This window comes from Globicephala melas, chromosome 10 (assembly GCF_963455315.2).
Source record: "Globicephala melas chromosome 10, mGloMel1.2, whole genome shotgun sequence".
Taxonomy (NCBI): Eukaryota; Metazoa; Chordata; class Mammalia; order Artiodactyla; family Delphinidae; genus Globicephala; species Globicephala melas.
Window position 1 is genome coordinate 25642138 of NC_083323.1, and position 26922 is coordinate 25669059.

Below are 26922 nucleotides of genomic sequence, written 5' to 3' on the forward strand. Positions count from 1 at the left end.
GCCCTGGCTCTTGCCACTATGTTCTGCTGCCTACAGACTGCCTGCTCCTGCCTCAGACCTTTTCTGTTTCCGAAGAGATAATTTAGCTGTTCAGAAGATGCACGTGGCAACCTTTTAGCTGTTGTAGATCAGTAAATGCAGAGGAAGGGAAGACATTCTACTAGAATGGAAAGTAATGGCTATTTTCATTGGTGTTCCTGAATGAAAGGGTGCATAGGGAATGTTCAAAATGGGAGCACAGAAGATGCCCAATAACTGGGTTTCTCCAAGGAGAGGCTGACCTGGTGCATTACCACTCTGCCCGGTGCTTTGAACCTCATGTGACCACCAGAGAAGCCATGGGCTGGATTCTTCTTTCACTTCTTCACATAGCTAGCTAATGTTTTGTTCTCTATTTTTGCATCCAAAATGAGCTCTTTCCTATGCAGAGCCAAGGGTTTCAGAGGATTGGTTACTTTAAAAAATTATTTGTATTAGAGTTAGAAATCAGCTGTGAAAAAATAATTACAGTGGTAGCTCCTATTTATTGAGTGCTTTCTTTGTGCCAGGCGTCTATTATCTCCCTTCATGTTCATAACAACCTTTTAAGTTACAATTAATAGGTGATACATTTACACAATATAAATTTAAAAAGATATGGAGAAGTTTACAGTGAACATTGTTCCTCCTACCCTGTTTCCCAGCTAGCTGCTTCCCTTCCCCTAGAAATAATTGATGTTAAACCCATTTCTTGTGTACTTCCAGGAATAATCTATGCAGATACATAGCAGGTATATATTCACACTCCCCTGCCCCCTTTTTTTTTTTTTTTACACACAAATGTAAATGTAAGTGGTACCATACGAGCGCACCTTGCTTTTTTCCCTGTACACAAGGTCAGTGTTTGTAGATCTGCCGGTTCTTTTTATGGCTGCATATAGGATACCTTTATATGGATGTACTAGAAGTGGTGTTTCTAGTCTTTTGCTACTATCAGCAGTGCTGTGCTGAATAATCTTATACATACATGATTTTATATGTATGTGAGTATATCTGTGTGATAAATTTCTGGGTCAACTGATACGAACGTCTTTACTTTTGTTAGGTGAAGCAGCATAGTATTGGGGAGATATTTATAGAAATATATAGATACATAAATATAGCACAGACTTGGGAGCCAGACTTCCTGGTGGTTGAATCTTGACTCTGCCGTTCACACGCTGTGTAAGTCACTTAACCTCTCTTTAACTCCGTGGCCTGACTTGTAAAATAAGAATAAGAATAGTGCCTACCTGATAAGATTGTTATGAAGATTCTATCAGTTAGTCTGTGTTGATTTGTTAATCACCCCAAAACTTAGTGGCTTAAGACAAATTGTACTCGGCTTTTGAGTGGGTAGATTGGCTTTTCTTGGCCGGCCAACCCAGCTGAGCTCTGCTAAGTTCTCTCATGCTTCTGTGGTCCTGGTGGGTCAGCTGGTAGCTGGAGGATCTAGGATGGCCTCATTCATGTATCTGACAGTGGACAAGTGAGTTGGGCTGTGGGGACCTCGTTTGGGACAGCAGGTTTCTTCACATGGGGGTCTCTGGGTGCAAAAAAACAGCAAGAGATGGCAAACCCCAAAGCACAAGCATTTTTCAAATCTCTGCTTGTGTCACATTTACTGTTGTCCCACTGACCAAAGCAGGTATCCCACCAAGCTCAGAGTCCATGTGGGAGGGGACTCTCCAAGGACAAGGATACAGTGAGGGGAATCATTGCTGCCATTTTTGCAAACAATCTTGAATAAGTTAATGGCATAAGTCAATACATGAATAAGTTAATAATTGTAAAGTTACAAAAATGAAACGAGTTAATAATTGTAAAGTGACTAGTACAGTACCTGGCACATTGTAAGTTTGTTAAACTGAAAAAAAAAAAAGAGAGGTATGACCAAGTTGCCCTCACTTTTCACCTCCACAGCAACGTGTGAGAGTGCTGTCTTCCTGTTTCTTCCTAACAGTGTAGCAAAGTGATTTATCCGTGGAGAGGCGGGTGTTCTTGTTCCCATTTTAAAGATGGAAGAAGTGATGCTCAGAGATGTCAAGTCCTTTTTTCTGATGCTACAGACCAAACAACAGTGTGAATCATTTGTGCGTCTGACTCTAGAGCACCTCAGCTTATCTTGCTGCTCTAGACAGAGGTATGATTTCTGTTTCCCTGATGTTTCAGCCACTGCTCTCCCGCCCACCCTCTCATTTCATGCCTCTCATTTCCACTTCACATTTGGGTCTTACTAGGTTGAGAGGGATCTGTCAATCTGCTGTAGTCTTTCATAGTGACTTTGATTTCATCCTGGCCTACTGGATTCAAAGTAAAGTCTCCACAGAGACAGTGGGCTCTGTTCTGTTTGCAAAGGGATGATAAAGGAAAACTTGTCACTTTTAAATTCAGAAAATAGTTGTCTGGCCTTATATTTTTTTTATTCTTTCTTCTTTTCATTCCTTAACATCTTTTTGCTTCACTTTCTCCCTTACAAAGCAGAAATTCCATTCCCCAAGGGACAGGTGTGAAGGTAGGAGACATTATTTCATTGTGGTTCAGGACTTGCTCTCTGGAGACAGACTGCCTGGATTCGAATCCAGCTCAGCTGTTTATTAGCTGTGTGACTCGGATTGGCTAACCTGCCTTAAAGGGTTTTTCTGAGGGCTGGATAATAATCTATTCAAAGTGCTCTGTTATTATTACGTAGCAGATTACTTTTGCTTCTGTCTTCTCCGTTCTGTTTTACATCCTTGCTCCTCCAAACCTATTCCTATGCCCGGAGATATGTCTGACATTTACTGAGCCCTTACTCGAAGTGCCTTACGTGTAATTAGCTCATTTAATCCTCCACAGACCTCTGAAATAAGTGCCATTTTGTTCCCGTGTTCAAGTGAGGAAGCTGGACACTGAATAGCTAAGTAATTTGCCAGGCATCCACAGCCAATAAATGACGTGGCAGGGATTTTAACCAGGCATTCTGGCACCAGAGTCTGGGTTCTTAATGTTTATGCTAAAAAAAGGAAAAAATGGGGTGGAAGGTTGGGGATTTAAAATTGAGAGCTTCTGCTCTAGGTAAACTGCTGGTAAACTCACACGCAGCCTCCATCCATCCTCAGCAGCCGCTGAGTGTAGCCACCTGAGCCTTAGACCGAAAATCCTAGCACACAAAAAAATATGAACTTTCAGCCCTTTTGCCAAAAGCCTTTCCACTTCAGTTATGGTAGAATCCTAACAAGGTTTCAGGCCTTGTGCCTCTCTTGTAACTGAGGTGTGACCTTTGAAAATATATGGGGCTTTTTTTCTTTTACTGTATTAATTAATTAATTAATTTATTTTTGGCTGCGTTGGGTCTCCGTTGCTGCGCAGGCTTTTCTGTAGTTGCGGCGAGCGGGGGCTGCTCCTCGCCTCGGTGCGCAGGCCTCTCACCGCGGCGGCCTCTCCCGTTGCGGAGCACGGGCTCCAGGCGCACGGGCTCCAGTATCTGTGGCATGAGGGCTCAGTAGTTGTGGCTCACGGGCCCAGCCGCTCCACGGCATGTGGGATCTTCCCGGACCAGGGCTCGTACCCGTGTCCCCTGCATTGGCAGGTGGACTCCCAACCATTGTGCCACCAGGGAAGCCCCATGGGGCTTTTTTTTTAAGGTTTGACAATCAAGCTGTCTAGTTCTGAGTCTTGCCACCTCTTGCTCCTTTTGATGGATTGCTTCTCCGGTGGCAGACAACGCTTGCCAGAGCGCCAGAGAGAATAAAATATAAACACTACAGATAATACGTAGCTTTTTGAATTTAGAACCGTGTGTCTCTTCAAGTTGAAGGAAACAACTGAGGCAGTTTCGTAAGCTTTGTTTGTACGTGGACTAAATGTAATGTGGTAACTCTCGTGGAACAGATATTTCACATGAACCTCATTGTGTGCTACACATCCATTGTGAGTGAGCGAGCTCTGCATGGCCCCAATCTCCTCAGAGGGTTGGGGTCTGTCTAAGGAGGTAGTGAAGCAGTTCTGTGAATGGTGGTATGCTGTTGCAAAGGAAGAAGAAGGTGGTAGGGGTCGTAGTGGGAGTTCCTTATCTAGTCGGGTCGGGGGCAGAGGGAAGGTTCATAAAAGCCTTCCAGACAAAGTGACTATTAGCTGAGACTTGAATGGTGAGCAGGGCAGCCAGGGAAGAGGAGGAGGATTGAGTTCCAGGTGGCATGAACAGCCTGTGCAAAAGGGGGAGAGGAGAAGCGCATTGAAAGAAGCAAGAGGCGTCTAGAGTAGCTAAGTGCATAGAACACAAAAGAGTAAACGGCAAGAGTTGAGGAGGGAAAGATAGGGAAAGGCCAGGTCATAAAGGGCTGTGTAGGTCATGTTGAGAAGTGTCTGAAGGGCAACGGAAAGCCACTGAGAGGTTCTAAGCAGATTTTTGAAAATCAGATACTTGCTTCAGCAGGTTCCTTTGGCCACAAGGTGGAGAATGGACTGGAGAGGCAAGACTAGGATAGGAAGCCTGGTTAGGAGTCTGTTACAGTCATTGATCCAGATGACCTGGACCAGGGAGATAGTAAAGGGAAAGGAGAGACCTGTTCTATTCAAGAGATGTTTTAGCAGTAGAATCAGTACGACTTCGTGACTGATAGGATGCAGAGGATCAGGGAGGACAGAGGTTAAGGATGACAGACTCCCCGGTTTCTGGCTTGGAAACTGGGTATATGGTGGTGCCATGAACTGAGACATAAAACTCTGGAGGAAAAACCAAGGGGTGGGACTTGGGAAGATTGCTTCTGTTCTGTACACTTTGAGTTTGAGGCATATAGGTGATGGTAATGGAAGCCATTGGAATGACACAACAGACCATGTATTTACAAACAGTGTTTCACAAAATCTGTGTACATAAGAATCACCTGGGGACTTCCCTGGTGGTCCAGTGGTTGAGAACCTGCCTTCCAATGCACCGGATGCGGGTTTGATCCCTGGTTGGGGAGCTAAGATCCCACATGCCGCAGGGCAACTAAGCCCGTGTGCCACAGCTAAAGAGCCCACACGCTCTGGAGCCCGCACGCCACAACTACGGAGCCCACGTGCCGCAACTACTGAGCCCGTGCACTCTGGAGCCCACGCGCCACAACTAGAGAGAAGCCTGCACCACAACGAAGAGCCCGCGTGCCGCAACTAAGACCCGATGCAGCCATAAATAAATAAGTGAATAAATAAATATTTTTAAAAAGAACACATCAGGTTTTAAAGAAAAATAAGAATCACTTGGGGGGTTTATTAAAAATGCAGATTGCTGGGCAACCTCCTAAGCTGCTGATTCAGTAGATCTGTGGTCAGCAACTGGAATCTGCAATGTCTAGTAGAGTTGGCAATAATGCATAAACTACAAGCCAGCTACCTCACTCCTAGGTATATGCCCTGGAGGATCTCTACCACCCTCTGACCTACACTTTAAAAAAAAGGAAATGTCTAATATGTAAAAAGATATAAAGATTAATACATTGACATCTGTGTATCCACCACAGCTTAAAAAAAATTTTTTTACTAAGGTACACTGTGGTATATTTCTAACATGGAATACAGCTCAGCCATAAAAAGGGACAGTCTACTTTATATGCATGAACGTGGATGAATCACAAGCTAGACACAGAAGTACATACTGTATGATTTTGGTTGTATGAAGTTCTAGAACAGGAAAAACTAAATTATGGTGATAGGAATCAAAACAGTGGTTGCTGGTGGGGATTGACTAGGAAGAGGCATGAGGAATTTTCTGGGGTGATGAAAATGGTCTACTTCTTGATAGGGGTGCAGTTTACATGGGTGTATATATCATTATATGTAAATTATACCTTGATAAAAGACTGTAACCCCCAAAAAAACAAAAACAAAAACACCCAACAACAACAGAGATGGAGCTCTCCAGTACTTTCCTTCCAACCAAAGGTAACTTCTATCCTGAATATAACATGTCTATGCCCTTTAATATTTTTATTACATGTGCATATGTCCTTAAGCAAGATATACTGTTATTTTGCCTGTCTTTGAACTTTGTATATATCACAACATATATACACACATATGTGTGTATGAACGAATTATGTATTCTTGTAACTTGCTTTTTTGCATTATGTGTGTGAGATTTATCCATTTGATACGAGTAGCTGATCATGCATTTTTAGGCCTCAGTATATCATGAAATGAACTACTACATACTTGAGTTATCCTTTCTCTTTCTGCCATGTGTTTAGGTTGTTTCAAAGCATTGCTGCTATCGTGTTGTGTATCTACTTGTTTGTGAGTGCCGGGACATTTAGGGGTGGGATCGTGGGGCTGCGGGACAAGCGTGCTGTCAATCCTGATATTGCCATACTCTTCTCCAAAGAGATTTATCAGCAGTTTGTGAATGGTCTGTATTTTTACCAGACACTTGGTACTGTCAGACTTTAAATTTTTTTGCAAATTAGACAGGGGCGAAATATTATCTCACTGTGGTTTTAATTTGTGGTTCCCTGATTTCAAGTGTGGTTGAAGATATTTTTATGTATTCTTTGGCCATTCAAGTTTCTTCTGTGAAATATCAGTTCATATCTTTTGCTCATTTCTTTTTTATATTGTCTTTTTCTGAGTTGCAAATACATTTTTCCAGTTTGTCTTTCTTTTTAATTAATTTATTTTTAAAGTTTTTTACATTTTTTAATTTTTTGTCCTCTTCCGACAGCATGTGGGATCTTAGTTCCCCAACCAGGGATCAAACCCATGCTCCCTGCAGTGGAAGTGGAGTCTTAACCACTGGACCACCAGGAAAGCCCCCCGTTTGTCTTTTTTTTACGGAATATTTTGATGAATTTTAAGGTATAATATTTGAGTTTTGTGCTTTTTGCTTCATAAGGGATCCCTTTGCTTCATAAGGGATCCTTCCTTAGTCTGCAAACTAAAGATATTTACCTATGTTTCCTAAAAAGAGTTTTTGCCTTTAATATTTAGACCATTAACCCACTTGATATTAAATTCAATATTTTAAGTGAGGTAGTAATTCAGTTTTTCCCCCATATTGACAGCCAGTCGTTCCAGCAACACTTACTGAATACCCATCCTTTCCTCACCAATGTGCAGTGCCACCTTTTGGCATTTATCAAGTTTCCATATGTGGATGAGCCTGTGGGCTCTTTATTCAGATCTCGGTTACTACTTATTTATACTAACTCCTGATATCAGGCAGTAGAGTCACCTTACCTTGTTGCTCTTGAGTATGCTTAAATGTTTTGATGTATCTAGTGCCTAGAACAATGGCAGACCCATAGTAGGGGATCAATAAATATCTATTGAATGGCTGAAGGAATCTCATCGGGTACCTGCTAAGTCGGTAGTCCAGCAGTTCCTGACATGCTGGACGGTGATTTACCTGTGGGGAGAGGAGAGAAGGCAGTCGGAAACACTGTCTCTTGCTTCTGCCCTCCCTTGCTCTCTGTTGCTTTTTGTATCTTCTCATTCAGACCAAAATCTAGAAGAATGAATCCTCACCCAGCCCAACAACTACTACTCAGTATAGCTACAACCTGCGAGTACAAGGTTTAGTGAGAGTGGAATTGCTGCTAATTGTGACCTTGGAGGATTCTGACCACAAATTGTAGATGGCTCTGTGAGGCCTTTTGGAGTCTGGCCAATAACTGGGCCCTTAACCCTTGGAAATAGGAGAGAGGGTCCTCTAAAACTAGGTCTTCTGTGCATTTGGACGTCTTTATTTTGCAGGCTAGTGTAACTTCGAAATACACTTCTTGCTGTAGTGTAGTTCTTGCCGTGTTTTGTTAATAAAAAGAACCACTATTTACTTAATGCTTGCTACATGCAAAGCATTGTGCTAAGTGCTTTGCATATACATGTATAGTTCATTGACTCTTCAAAACCATCTTTTTTTAAAAAAAACTTTTTGCAGTAAGCAGTAGTTATTCATTTTTTCATTCATCTAATCTTCTTGAGCCTTATTGGACTGAATTAGAGAACAGGGGTGCCAACTCCAGGAACTCACAGTTTAGTGAAGGGCAGACTTTTAAAGAAATAGTGGCTGTGCAGTGTGATGATTGCATTTACAAAAGCATATCCAAAATACAGTCTAGAAAAGAGCATGATTAACTCTGAGGGGCAGAAGAGAGGAGTTGCGGTGTCAGGGGAGTCTAGGAAGAGGGTTTTAAATAGGACATGACCACTGGGAACACTCTTGAAGGCCTCTCCCTGGGCCTCTAGCTTGATCTGTTTACTCCAATCTTCAGCTGCCCTCTCCTTCTCAACGAGCATGTCTCCCCACTTCCTTATTCACCAATGGCTTCCTCCTTTAACCGCAATTTTTAAAAATTAACTTTTTAGCAACTTTATTGAGGAATGATTTACATACTTTGAAATTGCTCAATGTTGAGTGTATAATTCACTGATCTTTTAGTAAATTTCCTGAGTCAAAATCGTCACTGAAAGTAGTAGTAACGGGCTTCCCTGGTGGCACAGTGGTTAAGAATCTGCCTGCCAGTGCAAGGGACATGGGTTCGAGCCCTGGTCCGGGAGGATCCCACATGCCGCGGAGTAACTAAGCCCGTGTGCCACAACTACTGAGCCTGCGCTCTAGAGCCCACAGGCCACAACTACTGAGCCCATGTGACACAACTACTGAGCCTGCATTCTAGAGCCCACAAGCCACAACTGCTGTAGCCCGTGTGCCTAGAGCCTGTGCTCTGCAAAAAAGAAGCCACCGCAATGAGAAGCCCGCGCACCACAACAAAGAGTAGCCCCCGCTTGCCGCAACTAGAGAAAGTCCACACACAGCAACAAAGACCCAACACAGCCAAAAATAAGTAAAATAAAATAAGTTAATTAAAAAAAAAAAGTAGGGCTTCCCTGGTGGCGCAGTGGTTGAGAGTCCGCCTGCCGATGCAGGGGACACGGGTTCGTGCCCTGGTCCTGGTCGTGCTGCGGAGCGGCTGGGCCCGTGAGCCATGGCCGCTGAGCCTGCGCGTCCGGAGCCTGTGCTCCGCAACGGGAGAGGCCACAACAGTGAGAGGCCCGCGTACCGCAAAAAAAAAAAAAAAAGTATTAACCCCCAATTGATGGGTGCAGACTGCGGCTCAGGGAAATGAAGTGTGGTCTCCGTGCACGTGCAGCTAGTACCTGGCAGAGCCGGGATTCACACTAGTGTAATGGCTCGTGAAAGCATATTGAGGTTTTCAACAGGGAAATCAGCCCACGGAGTTGTTCAGTGTAAGAGCACCTTCTTTGTTACCTTGGCATCTAAGGACTGGGTATGTTATGAAACTGGGAACTGTTGTTCACAGAGGGTTTAGGTAAAAACACTGGGAAAGAGGGCTAGGTTAGGTGTTGTTTGAAATGTGAGTAAAATAAGAATTGAACCAATACACACAACCAGCCAAACAAAAACCCAAAGTCAAACACTTAAAAAAAAGAAAAAAGAGTTGTACCAGCAATCAATGCGTGTGATAAAGCCACGGATTAAATGTGTACTTGTGATGTGAATAATAAACCACTCTGGTTACTTTTCTCCTAAACCATTATGCTTATTTGGCTTTCCAGGGTATTTACATTAATTTTCTAATGGAGAATATTTTATTTCTACCCCCAAGCAAGCTGTGACCTGGTATAGTCAAGCAGGCAGTTCAAAGGAGCGAGGCTTCCCCCTTTTCCTAGTGTAAATTACGGGGTTTGAAATGTTCTGACAATTGAATTAGCTGATTGGTGCAACAGTAGCAAACACTTTATACATAATTTGTGTTGCCTTCAGAGATGGCAGAAACTAGGCTGCTGATAATAGACCAGAATTGTCTGGACTGTGAGAGGCCACCCTCCTGCCTCAGTGGAAGGGAGGACAGCAGCTTCTTCCATTCTCCTTTGAATTATGCTTTGTACACTGCACTTCTGATTTGTGAATATTAATGCCGGGAAAATGGCAACACTGCTTGAGATATTTGTTGACAGGGTAAAGCTCTCCATCCCTCAATAAAAGGAAGTCTCAGACACAGCCCATGCAGCGGGCCCTGCTGGATTAGTATGCTCGGCTGCCTCTTCATGCGTCCGTCATTCTAATAATGGAATTGAGTGTGCAGAAACCCTTCCCTGCCCCTACTTCTGGATTAGGAAGCCACAGAAATAATCTCAATTCAATATTGGGACACTTGGGTAGAGGTAACTAGACTGTGGTATGCTTTTTAGGTTAATAGCAAGGAAAATATATCTGAGATGCTTCTAAGTTCAGTATTTTATTTCATATTTGACAAATGATCAGAGTCATTTTTCAGGAAGTAATCTAATACCTCCCCTAAAGCAGGGATTGACAGACTTTTGCTTTGAGGGGCCAGAGAGTAAATGTTTTAGGCTTCGTGGGTCATACGGATTCTTGTCACAGTTACTTAACTCTGCCATTGTAATGTGAAAACAGCCATAGGTAATACATAGAATGACATAAAATGAATGTGTGGCTGTGTCCCAATAAAACTTGATTTATGGGGCTTCCCTGGTGGCGCAGTGGTTGAGAGTCTGCCTGCTAATGCTGGGGACATGGGTTCGAGCCCTGGTCTGGGAAGATCCCACATGCCACAGAGCAACTAGGCCCGTGAGCCACAACTACTGAGCCTGCGCGTCTGGAGCCTGTGCTCCTCAACAAGAGAGGCCGCGATAGTCAGAGGCCCGCGCACCGCGATGAAGACTGGCCCCCGCTTGCCACAACTAGAGAAAGCCCTCGCACAGAAACAAAGACCCAACACAGCCAAAAATAAATAAATAAATAAATTTATAAAAAAAAAAACTTTATTTATGGACAGTGAAATCTAAATTTCAGATAATTTTCACAGGTCACAAAATATAATTCTTCTGATTTTTCCAATCATTTAAACATGTTAAAACCATTCTTATGGATCACACACACACACACACACACACACACCAGGTGGCTGGATTTGGCCATAATTTTCCTGTAGCGTTAGAGTTTTCCCTGTGTCCCGGGTATGTCTGCAGTTTGTTTTCCAGTATGTGAAGCAGCATTTTCCGCCATGGCCCATCCTCATACTCAGAAGTTATGCAGAGCTCCATGGACAGAAAACCAGAAACCCATTGCAAACCAAGATATTTCATATTTCATTTCCCTGCTTGCCTCACTCGCCGCCTCCTCGTGCACATATACACACATCCACCCACCTGCCTTTACCTGCTGTTCATGGCACCCTTTCCTAATTACAAGGGATCTCGTTTCCATGCTCCGGGATCCTAATGAGCTTTATTAACTAGAATTATGGAAATTTATTATGGAAATTAGTAGTGAGGCTATGGACATTGCTTTCTTTGCAGAAGTGGATACCTTTGTTTTCTTTATCTTCAGATAATTTATCGTTACAAGTTATAAAATGAAATTAGAATGTTACAAACTGTGCATTCTACAAATTTATTAAAATTCCATTTAATAGATACCTTTTAGTGCTTATATAGTAAGAAGTGGTTATTTGGGATGCAGGTAGTCTTCCTGAACTATGGGCAGGTGCAAGAATTGTCCAGGAGCACCACAGCAATTTGCTGGTTGGTGCATGGGTGTTCTGTGCAATGAGACCCAAGATCAGGTTAGAGTTCACCAGTGCTCAGAGATTTGGTGCTTGAATAATGGTGCAGTGGAGATATAGCATTACACTGTGGCATCTGAACTGAGGTGCGACATATACAGGCTTGTGGAACTTGGACCACTCTGAGCTTCATTTTCCTCATCTGTGAAATGGGGATAAAATAGTCTATGTGAATGCAGTTTTGAAATGCTGTCCAAATGAAAGCAGTTACTGTTATTTGCTTAGTCTGAGTGCAGTCTCTTGTTCATGGCTCACAAACCTGGCTGCTTATTAGAATCACTGTGGGAGTGAGTGGCAGGGGGAGGGGCATTGGGAAAATACAGATTTCCAGTCTCACCCCAGACTTACTGAATCAGAATTTCTCTGAGAGCGCCTAGAAGTCTGTATTTTTAACAGGTTCCATAGGTAATTATGATGTGTTTGGGAAGCTTGGTTTTGTTCATATGTCTCAGTTGATGGATTTAAGAAAACCTAAACTTCCCTTGTAATCCTAGCTTGGACTTCCCCCTTAAAAGTTCATGCCATTTATCTTCACAGACAATAAGGGAATCAAAAGACAGAGGATCAGGAAGAACAAGAATTATCTTCAGTTTATCTTCCTGGGAATATCTGTTTCAGTAAATGGAAATAGAAGGAGAACTGGAGATTTGATATCCAACCCAGTGTAAGAACCCAAATTGTGTTTCTCCTCCTTCAGCTCTCCCTCTGCAGCCATGAGATTTACAGTGTTGTTTTCACTTTCTTCTGTGCCCTGAAGCATGTGTGTGAAAGAAAGAGCATGAGATTAAGCACACCATGAATGTACAACAGATCGACAATATCCTTTCCAGTTTTGCCACTCAAAGTTCATCATTAAAAATGTTTTTCCGAGTTATTTCTGGAACTAACACAATTGTAGTGTTGGCATATACAGATCACAAACACAAAAAGAATCTCAGTAGTACTAAAAAGATAAATTAAGTCTGAATTTCTCACATTCGCTGCCTTGCCTCTAATTTACATATGAGTAATTGTAGATTTCAAATGAGTGAAATCATCTACCACCTCCACATTGGCAGCCCAGATTGTTTTCAACAGTAGAACTCAGTAGTATGTACGTACAGACAAATGCTCTCTTATAGTACTTTGCAACTTCCTCATGTTTGAGAGCCATACAAAGTATTCCCCTCTCAGCAAAATTCCTTCCACAAATATTAAGTATTTGCTATCCTCCAGATACCTTGTTAGAAATTTCCATAAGCATAGACCCACAGTCCTTATCTCAGAGGTTCACAGGCTTGGTAGGAGGATGGTCATGGTTATATCGCTGCAGAAAAAGTTAGCTTTCATGTTAATTATACAAATCAAATCATATTTCCAAATTATATTCATTATAAAAGTAGAGAATTTATGCCATGGAAAAATATGGGATCAATGTATCTACTCTGTGTGTAGCCTGATCCTTCATTCCATAATTTATTGTAATGTATTATTATCCTTTATTATTTATTCCATTTATTATTTTACTAATTTGATAGAGATACTAGTTTGAAAGTAAGTAGATGCTTAAATATATGAGGGACTAAAAAGGGTATATCTTCTACATTTGGTACTTTTAGTTAGATACGTTCTTACCTGTTGTTCAGTATTCGTTTCTAGCTTCAGCTGTCTCCACAAGGTGACTTGGATACTGTGTCTTTACCCTGTGGCTCCAAATCTCCAGAGATAAATATCCAGCAAAGTCCTGCATACTTCTACCTTTCTTCTCCCAAGTGTTCCTCAAACTCAGTGTCAACAAATGGAGCTTATTTTCTTACTCTCAAACCTGATCTTCTTCTTGGGTTTCTTGTTTCAGGGAGCCCCATTACCATTCTCCCAGATACCAAGGCTTCAGTCTTGACATCATCTCTGACTCTCAGTCCTAATCAGGAGCTGAATTCTGTTGGGTGAATCTTTGTCATCTTTTCCCTTCCACTGCCATCCTCCTACTTCTAGATCTTTGTCTTGCAAACCAGGGTCTTGAGGATTTGAGTGTTCTTCATCCTGTTTCCCAATTTCTATTTTCATGTCCAGGATAATCTAATGAAATCAATAGGTACAGGTTTGGGATCTTCCAGATTTGTAGCTGAGTTCTGCCACTGATTCGAATGTCTACGTTTGTGTTGTGTTTGTGTGTTGGCTCTGAGTTGGGCAAGTCCTCTCTCCAGCACCATGAGGTGACCAACTTCATCTGGAACTCCTCACATTGTTATAACTGTGTGAATCTGGCTTTCCCAGTGGACTGTGAGATCTTGGAGGACAGGGACCATGTCTGGCTTATTTCTGTGTTCTCAGAACCTAGCACTGGGCCCAACACATAGTAGGCACGTATGGTTGTGGTCATTGTATGTATATTGTTCTGAAGTTTGCCCCCCCCCACATAGTGTATGGGGATAGTTATGGCTATAGTTGTTTTAATATTTATGTAGTATTTGTCATGTTGATAGATGACATTTGGCTTAAACTGTCCCTTATTTTTAGACATTTGGACTATTTTCATTTGTTGGCTATTTGAGTAGTAGAGTTAAAAACTCCTTTGAACGAAGTTATTTTTCTCTCATCAAGATTGTTTTCTTGGGCATCTCTTAATGCAATAAATAGGTCGAAATGCACCAGCAGTTTTATTCATCTAGTAATATGATGCTAGGTTGTGTTTTGTTTTGTTTTGCTTTAATGAAGAGTCTGGACAGAGTTGTCATGTATGTCCTCTTTTGAGATGTGTTTCTTCAATTTTCAATTACACTCCCTTTGATTGGGAGTCAAACTAGGAAGAACAAATGATGATTACTATCCTCCTGCCAGTGCACTGTCATTGCTTACCTTCCTCCAGTCTGTACGCCTTCAGGCACACCTTCAGAAATGTGTGAAGTGCATGTTCCTTCAGCCTGAGTAATGTTTCAACAGACAAATCTAATCATGTAGGCCATTCATGCTCAAAACACAGCAGAGGCTTTCCATCGCCTGCCTGATAAAGTGCAGCTATGTTGTCAGGATATACAGAGCCCGTCAAGACCTGGATTCTGTTTCCCTTTCTAGGCTTATCTTTGGCTGCTGCCCAGATACACTCTCTGCTCACCCTGAAGACACTGTTTTCAGTTGGGAATGTACGTGCTGTTCCCTCCATCTGAAGTGAACTCCCTGACCCCTTGCCTGCCTGACATCACCTTACTCATCATTCTTCAAGACTCAGCTCAGTCTTAAGTGCTGCCCTCTTTCCAGCCCTTATTACTTTCCCCACTCCCATTCTTAAAGATTTTTTCCATCTTTCATTAAAGCCTTTGTCACCTATATTGAAGCTCTTTGTTAATTTTTTTTTCAACTTTTCACTTAGATTGTGAGCTCATTGAAGGTAACAATTTTATCAGTCATTTTTGTAACCCAGCTTTTAATTCAGTGACTAGCACATAGCTTGTCCTCAATAAACATTTTTTTCTGAATGATCAGAACTATTATTCATTTTTAAGTAGGTTTACTCATTTATAAGTAGACTACTTATAGGTAAGTCTACTTATTTGTAAATTGAGAATCCATTTATGGTATATATGGTAATTCTCAACTGTCTAGGATATCAACTTTCCCCAACTATTTGGGTTTTTTTAATGGGCAGCAGTTATAATTTTGTTTATTAACTAAGCTGTAAACCCTAGACTGTAAGCTACATAAGGAGTTATCTAGTTTACCATCATTTCCCTGGTTCCTAGTACTCATACCCGGCACCCAGTAAGTACTCAGTAACTAGTCATTGAATGAGTGAATAGATGAATGAATAAAATTTTGAGAAAAGGCTACTAACCATGTGGCATGTCACAAACGTATGCATTTATATATACATATCTGCCCTATTTTATTCACTGTTCTGTTGCTGTGTCCATTTAACTCAGTGCTTTTCCTGATAACCCCTATGACATCTTCAACCTCTACCACGGCATGACTCTGAGGGCCTGTTTGAACCATGCCATCTCAAGCTCATCTCTTTAATGAGAGATGCCTTAAAAATGTCACCTACAAGCCAGGAAGCTAACACCTGCTGTAGAAGGCAGGATAGTTGTTTTGCCCCCTAACGTGGAGCTAGGCCATCTCTAGGACTGACCTCATTTATCTCCAGATGTCAACCAAACCTCCTGTTGTTCTGGGAAATAAATAACTAAATCATATCTGCGTGACTGAGCTGATTTATAGAGACGTGATGCTGCCAAAACCTGAAGAGGTCATTTTGAGAGAAGCACGAAGTATCGGCAGAGACAGAGCACATCCGCTTCCCCCGGGTCGAATCTGCTTGGGATAAAAGTCTCATTTCTTGGTGTCCTGGTGAGAATTTGCATGTTTTTGACCACAGCCTATTAACAAGGAACAAAAAAAATCCATCTACTACTTGGTTCTCTCTTATATTACTAGTTCTGTTAAAAAGCCTTACAAGGGAACAAAAACCTGAGGTATCATAGCAGTTAGTGGAGGGGAGGCAGTACCTGGTGTTGCGAGGGAGCAGAATTATCTTCAGCTGTGCGTCAGAATGATGAGAGGCGGGAAGACTTTTACAAAAAGAAGAAGAAACCTAGGATGACAGCAAAAGTCCTGCTATTTGGTTCATTAGAAAAAGGTATTGGGGCTTCCCTGGTGGCACAGCGGTTAAGAATCTGCCTGCCAATGCAGGGGACATGGGTTCGATCCCTGGTCCGGGAAGATCCCACATGCCGTGGAGCAGCTAAGCCTGTGTGCCACAACTACTGAGCCTGCGCTCTAGAGCCCGCGAGCCACAACTGCTGAGCCCACGTGCCACAACTACTGAAGCCCGCGTGCCTAGAGCCTGTGCTGTACAAGAGAAGCCACTGCAATGAGAAGCCTGCGCACCGTAATGAAGAGTAGCCCCCGCTCGCCACAACTAGAGAAAGGCTGCGTGCAGCAACGAAGACCCAATGCAGCCAAAAATAAATAAACAAACAAACAAATAAATAAATAAGTTTAGTTTTTTAGAAAAAGGTATTATACATTATCAATGACCTACTCCCAGGTTTAGCACTTCTATTAAAGCCCTGCTGGGTGAAAGCTAAAATCTTAATTGAAAATAGAGCAGATTGTATTTATTAAAACTATTATCAGTGCTGACTGCTCTCAAATGCATTCTTTTTATGATGCTGGAAGGACTACAGGAAGCTCTGCTGTCCAGAGCATCGTTTAGCTTTAGCCGCAGGGCTACCTGGAAACAACAGTGCTCAGCAGGCATAGACCAGAGTCTGGGTGTCTGAGTAGCAGAGGCTGGTGTATCTGCGCCAGGAGTGTTGCGCCCACATGGCGGGTGGTGCTTAATGAGGCTGCCTCCTATCTGAAGTCCTGCGAGAGCAGTTACGGGGGCAAGCGAGCAGTGCCTGGCCCACCGGAGAAAGATGAGTGCTGAATGAAAGGGGACCAGGGAGCTCAGAGGAAGGCCAGGGCTTGGATCTGATAGAGATGTAGTGTTTTTCTGGCTCCGTATCCAAGGCCATTGAGGTTTACTTGGCTCTGAAATTCAGTGGAAGCTGATGTATGTCAGGGTTCTCCAGAGAAACAGACCAATAGGATATGTATAAGTATGTATGTATACGAGATTTATTATAAAATTAGCTAATGTGGTTATAGAGACCGAGAAGTTCTATGATTTGCTATCTGTAGGCTGGAGAACCAAGACAGCCAGTGGTATAATCCAGTCCGATCCCCAAGGCCTTAGAATCGGCTGATGGTGTAAATCCTGATCTGAGTCTGAAGTCCAGAGAATCAGAAGCACCGATGTGATACCCAAGAGCAGGAGAAGATGGATGTCTCAGCTCAAGCAGAGAGAGGGAAGTTGCCGTTCTCTGCCTTTTTTGTTCTTTTCAGGCCCTCAACTGATTGGCTGATGCCCACTCACACTGGGGAGGGCCATCTGCTTTACTCAGTTCATCAATTCAAACGCTCATCTCTTCCAGAAACACCGTCAGAGACACACCCAGAAATTTTTACCAGCTCTGTGGGCATCCTTTAGCCCAGTCAAGTTGACAACATGAAATTAACCAACACAGCCGATTAACTCTTAAGTGTCTACAAAAACTCCTGCATGTATTTCCAGAGCCCCTCTCACTCTCCACCATGGGCACTACAGAAGCAGCCAGGCTCTGGCAGCATAAAGAAAGAGAGTGAGGTGGAGGCTATTCATAAGGATCGATGGGAAAAAGACACATTTAGAATGGCTGGATCATTGTTGTTTGGTCCTGCATGAATTTAGAATTCTCCAGCTACTTAGAAGAGAGAAGTTTTTCTATTCCGTTGTTGCTGTCGTACCCTGACTCCCCCTGACCCCCAACCCAATGAAGAGGACTAAAAACACATTTTGGATGAGAAATGAACAGATCAGACCTAAGACCTCAGTGAGATGGGGAAGGGAGAGAGTGGGCTGGGGTGTTGGTTGGACCCGTTGTGCTATTTATTTGTTTTGTGATTCTGGACACATGAGGAATTGTGGTTTAGGGGAAAGATATGAGACTGGGAGACAGAAGTCCTGGGTTCTAGTTCTGAATCTGCTGCCAGTTCGTTGCCAGTGGAATTGCACCTGGAGCATGCCATTTGGATGTGGAGGCTTCAGATCGTTTAGAAAACAATAATGTTGGTTCTCAGACATGGATTTGACATGGAGTTTTCCTCAATCTGAAGCAAATTTGGCTTGTCATGTAGCTAAGTGTACTCAGTCTAGTGGATTCTCTTTTATTCTAAGCTTGGGTATGTCTTACTTTTTGATGTTACATTCCTTTCTTTTATGAAGTGATGGTGAAAGTAGGTAGATGGTGGTTGGATTGTATTTATTATTTAAAGACTTAACTTGGCAAGGTAAAAAATTGAATTGAATCCTTTAAATTCTTTTTGAAATTTTAATGGTATACAGAATCCATGATACTCAGACCAGATAACCTTTAAAGTTCCTTTCAATTCTTTTTTTTTTAAATATATTTATTTATTTGTTTATTTATTTTTGGCTGTGTTGGGTCATTGTTGCTGCGTGCGAGCTTTCTCTAGCTGCAGCGAGTGGAGACTACTCTTCATTGTGGTGCGCGGGCTTCTCGTTGCAGTGGCTTCTCTTGTTGCAGAGTACAGGCTCTAGGTACGTGGGCTTCAGTAGTTGTGGCACATGGGCTCTGTAGTTGTGGCTTGCGGGCTCTAGAGCGCAGACTCAGTAGTTGGGGCGCACGAGCTTAGTTGCTCCGCAGCATGTGGGATCTTCCCGGACCAGGGCTCAAACCCATGTCCCGTGCATTGGCAGGCGGATTCTTAACCACTGCGCCACCAGGGAAGCCCATTCCTTTCAATTCTAATAGTTGGGAATTACAGCCTTTTCTTGCCACTTGTGACTGTGAGATGAGAAACTCAAGTGTCAGTTGATGTTTGCATCCTGAAACAAGATGTGTTTTTCCTGGAAAAATGATAGTGCCAGTGTATTATAGATGCTTCAACTTTTTCTTCAGCTGACACAAAACCTGAAGCATTACTTTAAATCTTAATTTGACCAAAGATTACAACTGAAATAGTGGAGAAACACTGTGTCATACATTGCTAGTGGGGGTGTAAATTGGCCAAGTGGAGGGGTCAACAAGCTTTTTCCGTAGAGGACCTGATAGTAAATATTTTAAGCATTAAGGGTCACATGAAGTTCTTTCACATACTCTCCCCCACCCCCACTTCCTCCTCCTCCTTTTTAAAAAAACAACTCTTTAAAAATGCAAAAACATCTTTAGTTCATGGCTGGGTTTGGCCTGTGGATCATAATTTGCCAATGCCTGATCTGGAAGGTGGTTTGACTTTGTCTGTCCAAGTTACAGACGCACAGTTATGTACAGGTTGAGCAATTTATCCTCACTTATGGGAGGAATTCATCCACAGATATGCTTGTATCTATGCAAAATAGCCTGTGTACAAAGTTACTCAGAGTAGCTTAGTTTGAAATGCCAAAATATTGGAAACAACCTAAATATTCATTAATGAGAACTGGTTAAGTGATAGAATATACATACAGCAGAATATAATAGAGTCTTTTTTTTTTTTTTAAGAAAAATTGCAATTTTGGAGAACTAATAAGACATTAGACTCCAGATGCAACTGTGTTTTAAAACATTGAGTTTAAGAACTTATCTGAAGGGCTTCCCTGGTGGTGCAGTGGTTGAGAGTCTGCCTGCCGATGCAGGGGACGTGGGTTTGTGCCCCGGTCCGGGAAGATCCCACGTGCCGCGGAGCAGCTAGGCCCATGAGCCATGGCCACTGAGCCTGCGCGTCCGGAGCCTGTGCTCCACCACAACAGTGAGAGGCCCGCGTACCGCAAAAAAAAAAAAGAACTTATCTGTATGGAAATTACACATTAGACTGGCTAGGATGCCATTAATCATAATATTAATAAAAAGGACACTGATTGAAGTCAACTTTAAAGAACAACAGTGGGAACATCTTAGTAGAGTCTTTTAAAAGAATGAGGCAGCTGTATATGGCATAATGCCTGAGATATGCCATTAAGAAGGAAAAAAACAAGGTGTAAAACAACATATTTATTATAATACCATTTATTGGTTTTTAAAAGGAATAGTGTGTGTGTGTGTGTCTGCTGGAGTGTGCACACATGAATACACAGGTGCTTGAACTTGTTGTATGTATAGAATACTGTTAACTATGGTTGTCACTGAGGCGGGTAATTGAGTATCTTAGGAATAGGGATGCTAGGGAAACTTTCTTTTTACTTAGTATTACTTGTAACTTATGAGTTTAGTTCCATGTGCATGTATCACCTGTTCAAAAAATAAATTGAATTTTTAAAAAAGAACTAAAATGGGAGAAATAATAGTAATTCTCAGTGTGAGAAAATTCAAAGATGTTATTGCTTGAAATAGATCTGAGTCTTTCTTTAATCATAAGTGAACCTGTGCTGCCCTGAAAAATGTACACAATTTGGTTTCCTTCACACGAAGGTACTTTGACAGAATAATAATCCTTTGGCATCTTTTGATCATCTAGGGTGGTAGAATGCTGTCTTGAGAGGTCGGGTTTAATGTTATGATGTTGGTAGTGTTCCTCCTGATTTTTAAAATTGTTAGCAGTCATACTATAGGTTGATCTGAAGAATGAATATACATGAAGAGAGTTTAGCTGGGTAACAAAATAAAATGCACAACCCTGGAATGTTGGTGCCAGAAGGTTCACTGAGAATTGTCCAACTCCTTGTTTTTATCAGTGTCCTAAGAAAGGGGTCCCCAACCCCCAGGCCACGGACTGGTACCGGTCCGCTACCTGTAGGAACCAGGCCACACAGCAGGAGGTGAGTGGTGGGTGAGCGAGTGAAGCTTCATCTGCCGCTCCCCATCGCTCGCATTACCGCCTGAACCATCCTCCCCCACCCCCGGTCCGGGAAAAATTGTCTTCCACAAGACTGATCCCTGATGCCAGAAAGGTTGGGGACCACTGTCCTAAGAGGTTTACAGCCTACCCAGGGTCAGGCAGCTAGTGATGCCACAGCCTTTAACTCAGACTTGCCCAACTTGACACATGCTACTGACATGGAGAAGGCTCCACCTCTAAGGGAATTACCCTGTAGTCCCAACCTTAATTTTTCTATATTCCTGACTCACTGAAGGGTAGAGATGTGGAACATGGTTCCCCAACAGTCACTCCCCCATGAGCCATAACCAGCCACATCTCTGTGGTCTGCCATGGAGTCTCTGTTCTCTCTCTTCCCTGCCCTCTCCCCTGGGACATCTTCAAACAGCTCACTTAGCAGTTTTTGCTCCTTACCCTGAGCAGAAGGCCCAGCTGCTTCCTTGGGTCCCTGAGACAGCTAACGTGTTGGGGTGAAAAGACAACCTGTCTCTTCTGGGGGGACAGGGTGACTTGTGGTCAGACATTGCGGTAGGGAGATATGAGAGGAAAGGATGCAGGGTCACTGACATTTAGACATTGAGAGCTGAAGACAGAGGAGTTATAGTGTGGTTGATTGCAAGCATGGCTAGTTCCCCACCTCTCCCTGTATCCACCAGGCCGTTTTCAGTTCCAGAGTCCATTTCCTCACCCCTGGAGTCTGGCCTGGGCTTGTGATTTTGGCTTTGGCCATCAGGGTGCTGTAGTAGTGATGAATGGTGTGCCAGTTCCCAGCTCAGGCCTCGAGAGGCATTGTGTGTTTCTGCTTGATCTCTTGTGCTTCCACCATTACCATGAGAACATTTTCGGAGCAGAGCCAAATGACCCTAGTTTTCCTAGCCAAGGACTTCCTAAACCAGCTGACCCCAAGGTAATAATTATACCAGGGTAAGTAATCCCAGCCAAGATCGGGAGAGCCACCTAACTGACCACCACACCTCACAGTAAGAGCTTTAAGCACTTACTGTTGTATACCAGTGATGTTGTTGCATTGCTTTTTCTGCAGCATTATTGTGTAAGTGTATAACTGATACTTATGGGGATTGTGAGAAATGGACATGTGGTTGGTTCTGTGTCCAGACACAGAGAAACTAAGGTTTTCTTTGCCCTCCTATATAATACTGTCTGAAACATGGAGAAGTGTTTCTGGTGCGACAGAACAAAGTAAAACAAGACAACAAAAAGCCAGGGCTAAGTCCCAGCATCAGGAAAGTATTATATAGTTTTGTATCTAGCAGGAGCTCTAGCAATGTCAGTATACTATAATACTAGCATTTCAAAGATTGTCCCTCCTTCCTTCTCTCTAAACTATTTAACATAATCTGTTGGGATTTTCCCCCTCTTACTATAAGGTAATGGGTTCCTAATGCAGTTTTGCTTATGAACTTATTTAAATTTCCAAATATCAGACAATTTCCATGTTATATAATTGCTATCACGCTCAAGTTGAAGAACTGCCATAGTCATGATTAAAAAAAGCCTCATGAAGTGAATGAAGAAGTTAGAAAAGAGAAACAAGAAGAACTACAATCCTGCAGCATGTGGAACAAAAATGACATTCACAGAAATAGACAAGATGAAAAGGCAGAGGGCTATGTACCAGATGAAGGAAAAAGATAAAACCCCGGAAAAAAACTAAATGAAGTGGAGATAGTAAACCTTCCAGAAAAAGGATTCAGAATAATGATAGTGAACATGATCCAGGACCTCAGAAAAAGAATGGAGGCAAAGATCGAGAAGATGCAAGAAATGTTTAACAAACACTTGGAAGAATTAAAGAACAAACACCTAGAAGAATTAAAGAACAAACAAACAGAGATGAACAATGCAATAACTGAAATGAAAAATACACAAGAAGGAATCAATAGCAGAATAACTGAGGCAAAAGAACGGATAAGTGACCTGGAAGACAGAATGGTGGAATTCACTGCTGCAGAACAGAATAAAGATAAAGAATGAAAAGAAATGAAGACAGCCTAAGAGACCTCTGGGACAACATTAAACGCAACAGCATTCGCATTATAGGGGTCCCAGAAGGAGAAGAGAGAGAGAAACGACCTGAGAAAATATATGAAGAGATTATAGTCGAAAACTTCCCTAACATGGGAAACGAAATACCACCCATGTCCAGGAAGCACAGAGAGGCCCAGGCAGGATAAACCCAAGGAGAAACACGCTGAGACACATAGTAATCAAACTGACTAAAATTAAAGACAAAGAAAAATTATTGAAAGCAGCAAGGGAAAAATGACAAATAACATACAAAGGAACTCCCATAAGGTTAACAGCTGATTTCTCAGCAGAAGCTCTACAAGCCAGAAGGGAGTGGCATGATATATTTAAAGTGATGAAAGGGAAGAAGCTACAGCCAAGATTACTCTACTCAGCAAGGATCTCATACAGATTTGACAGAGAAATCAAAAGCTTTACAGACAAGCAAAAGCTAAGAGAATTCAGCACCACCAAACCAGCTCTACAGCAAATGCTAAAGGAACTTCTCTAAGTGGGAAACACAAGAGAAAAAAAGGACCTACCAAAACAAACCCATAATAATTAAGAAAATGGTAATAGGAACATACATGTTGATAATTACCTTAAATGCGAATGGATTAAATGTGCCAACCAAAATACACAGGCTTGCTGAATGGATACAAAAACAAGACCCATATATATGCTGTCTACAAGAGACCCACTTCAGACCTAGGGACACATACAGAATGAAAGTGAGGGGATGGAAAAAGATATTCCATGCAAATGGAAATCAAAAGAAAGCTGGAGTAGCAATACTCATATCAGATAAAATAGACTTTAAAATAATGTTACAAGAGACAAGGCAGGACACTACATAATGATCAAGAGATCAATCCAAGAAGAAGATATAACAATTATAAATATATATGCACCCAACATAGGAGCACCTCAATACATAAGGCAACTGCTAACAGCTATAAAAGAGGAATCGACAGTAACACAATAATAGTGGGGGACTTTAACACCTCACTTACACCAATGGACAGATCATCCAAACAGAAAATTAATAAGGAAACACAAGTTTTAAATGATATAATAGACCAGATGGATTTAATTGATATTTATAGGACTTTCCATCCAAAACCAGCAGATTACACTTTCTCCTCAAGTGCACATGGAACATTCTCCAGGATAGATCACATCTTGGGTCACAAATTAAGCCTCAGTAAATTTAAGAAAATTGAAATCATATCAAGCACCTTTTCTGACCACAACACTATGAGATTAGAAATCAATTACAGGGAAAAAAATGTAAAAAACACAAACACATGGAGGCTAAGCAATACATTACTAAATAACCAAGAGATCACTGAAGAAATCAAAGAGGAAATCAAGAAATACCTAGAGACAAATGACAACGAAAACATGACAATCCAAAACCTATGGGATGCAGCAAAAGCAGTTCTAAGAGGGAAGTTTATAGCAATACAAGCCTACCTCAAGAAACAAGAAAAATCTCAAATAAACAATCTAACCATACAGCTAAAGGAACTAGAGAAAGAAAAACAAACAAAACCCAAAGTTAGCAGAAGGAAAGAAATCTTAAAGATCAGAGCAGAAATAAATGAAATAGAAACAAAACAATAGCAAAGATCAGTAAAACTAAAAGCTGGTTCTATGAGACTGAGTGAACTGATGAGGATGATTATAATTTTTGTGACTTTCTGTTTGAATAAAAAAAAAAACCTGGTTCTTTGAGAAGATAAACAAAATTGATAAACCATTAGCCAGACTCATCAAGAAAAAGAGGGAGAGGACTCAAATCAGTAAAGTTAGAAATGAAAAAGGAGAAGTTACAACAGGCACTGCAGAAATACAAAGCATAAGAGACTACTACAAGCAACTCTGTGCCAATAAAATGGACAACCTGGAAGAAATGGACAAATTCTTAGAAAGGTATAACCTTCCAAGACTGAACCAGGAAGAAATAGAAAATATGAACAGACCAATCACAAGTAATGAAATTGAAATTGATTAAAAATCTTCCAACAAACCAAAGTTCAGGACCAGATGGCTTCACAGGTGAATTCTATCAAAAATTTAGAGCAGAGCTAACACCCATCCTTCTCAAACTCTTACAAAAATTGCAGAGGAAGGAACACTCCCAAACTCATTCTTTGAGGCCACCATCACCCAGATACCAAAACCAGACAAAGATACTACAAAAAAAGAAAATTACAGACCAATATCACTGCTGTATATAGATGCCAAAATCCTCAACAAAATGCTAGCAAACAGAATCCAACAACACATTAAAAGGATCATACACCACGATCAAGTGGGATTTATCCCAGGGATGCAAGGATTCTTCAATGTATGCAGATCAATCAATGTGATACACTATATTAACAAACTGAAGAAGAAAAGCCATATGATCATCTCAAAAGATGCAGAAAAAGCTTTTGACAAAATTCAACACCCATTTATGATAAAAACTCTCCAGAAAGTGGGCATGGAGTGAACCTACCTCAACATAATAAAGGCCATATATGACAAACCCACAGCAAACATCATTCTCAATGGTGAAAAACTGAAAGCATTTCCTCTAAGATCATTAACAAGACAAGGATGTCCACTCTCCACTCTTATTCAACATAGTTTTGGAAGTCCTAGCCATGGCAATCAGAGAAGAAAAAGAAATAAAAGGAATACAGGGGCTTCCCTGGTGGCGCAGAGGTTGAGAGTCCGCCTGCCGATGCAGGGGACACGGGTTCGTGTCCTGGTCCGGGAAGATCCCACATGCTGCAGAGCAGCTGGGCCCATGAGCCATGGCCGCTGAGCCTGCACGTCTGGAGCCTGTGCTCCTCAATGGGAGAGGCCACAACAGTGAGAGGCCCATGTACCGCAAAAAAAATCCAAAAACAAAAAACAAACAAAAAGGAATACAAACTGGAAAAGAAGTAAAACTATCACTGTTTGCAGATGGCATGATACTATACGCAGAGAAACCTAAAGATGCCACCAGAAAGCTCCTAGAGCTAATCAATGAATTTGGTGAAGTTGCAGGATACAAAATTAATGCGCAGACATCTCTTGCATTCCTATACACTAATGATGAAAAATCTGAAAGAGAAATTAAGGAAACACTTCCATTTACCATTGCAATAAAAAGAGTAAAATACCTAGGAATAAACCTACCTAGGGAGACAAAAGACCTGTATGCAGAAAACTGTAAGACACTGATGAAAGCAATTAAAGATGACACAAACAGATGGACAGTTATACCATGTTCTTGAATTGAAGAATCAGTATTGTGAAAATGACTATACTACCCAAAGCAATCTACAGATTCAATGCAATCCCTATCAAATTACCAATGGCATTTTTTACAGAACTAGAACAAAAAAATCTTAAAATTTGTATGGAGACACAAAAGACCCCGAATAGCCAAAGCAGTCTTGATGGAAGAAAACAAAGCTGGAGGAATCAGACTCCCTGACTTCAGACTATACTGCAAAGCTACAGTAATCAAGACAGTATGGTACTGGCACAAAACCAGAATATAGAACAATGGAACAGGATAGAAAGCCCAGAGATAAACCCATGCACCTATGGTCAACTAATCTATGACAAAGGAGGCAAGGATATACAATGGAGAAAAGACAGCCTGTTCAATAAGTGGTGCTGGGAAAACTAGACAGCTACAGGTAAAAGAATGAAATTAGAACAGTCCCTAACACCATACACAAAAATAAAGTCAAAATGGATTAGAGGCCTAAATGTAAGACTGGACACTATAAAACTCGTAGAGGAAAACATAGGAAGAACACTCTCTGACATAAATCACAGCAAGATTGTTATTGATCCACCTCCTAGAATAATGGGAAAAGAAAAAAAAAAATAAACAAATGGGACCTAATGAAACTTAAAATCTTTTGCAAAGCAAAGG

The 26922-nt window shown here is 41.7% G+C and overlaps 1 protein-coding gene across 4 annotated transcripts in view; it reads left to right on the top strand.

Annotated features, from left to right (window-relative positions):
- Positions 1-26922, top strand: part of TMCC3 (transmembrane and coiled-coil domain family 3) — a 266106-nt gene that overhangs the window by 3659 nt on the left and 235525 nt on the right. Inside the window, exon 1 of one of the 4 annotated variants that reach the window (XM_060306617.2) lies at positions 2088-2161. The exons of the other annotated variants lie outside the window; for them this stretch is intronic. The gene's annotated coding sequence lies outside the window, so the exon portion shown is untranslated. Of the gene's footprint in view, positions 1-2087; positions 2162-26922 lie in introns of those variants that run through there. 4 annotated transcript variants of the gene reach the window in all.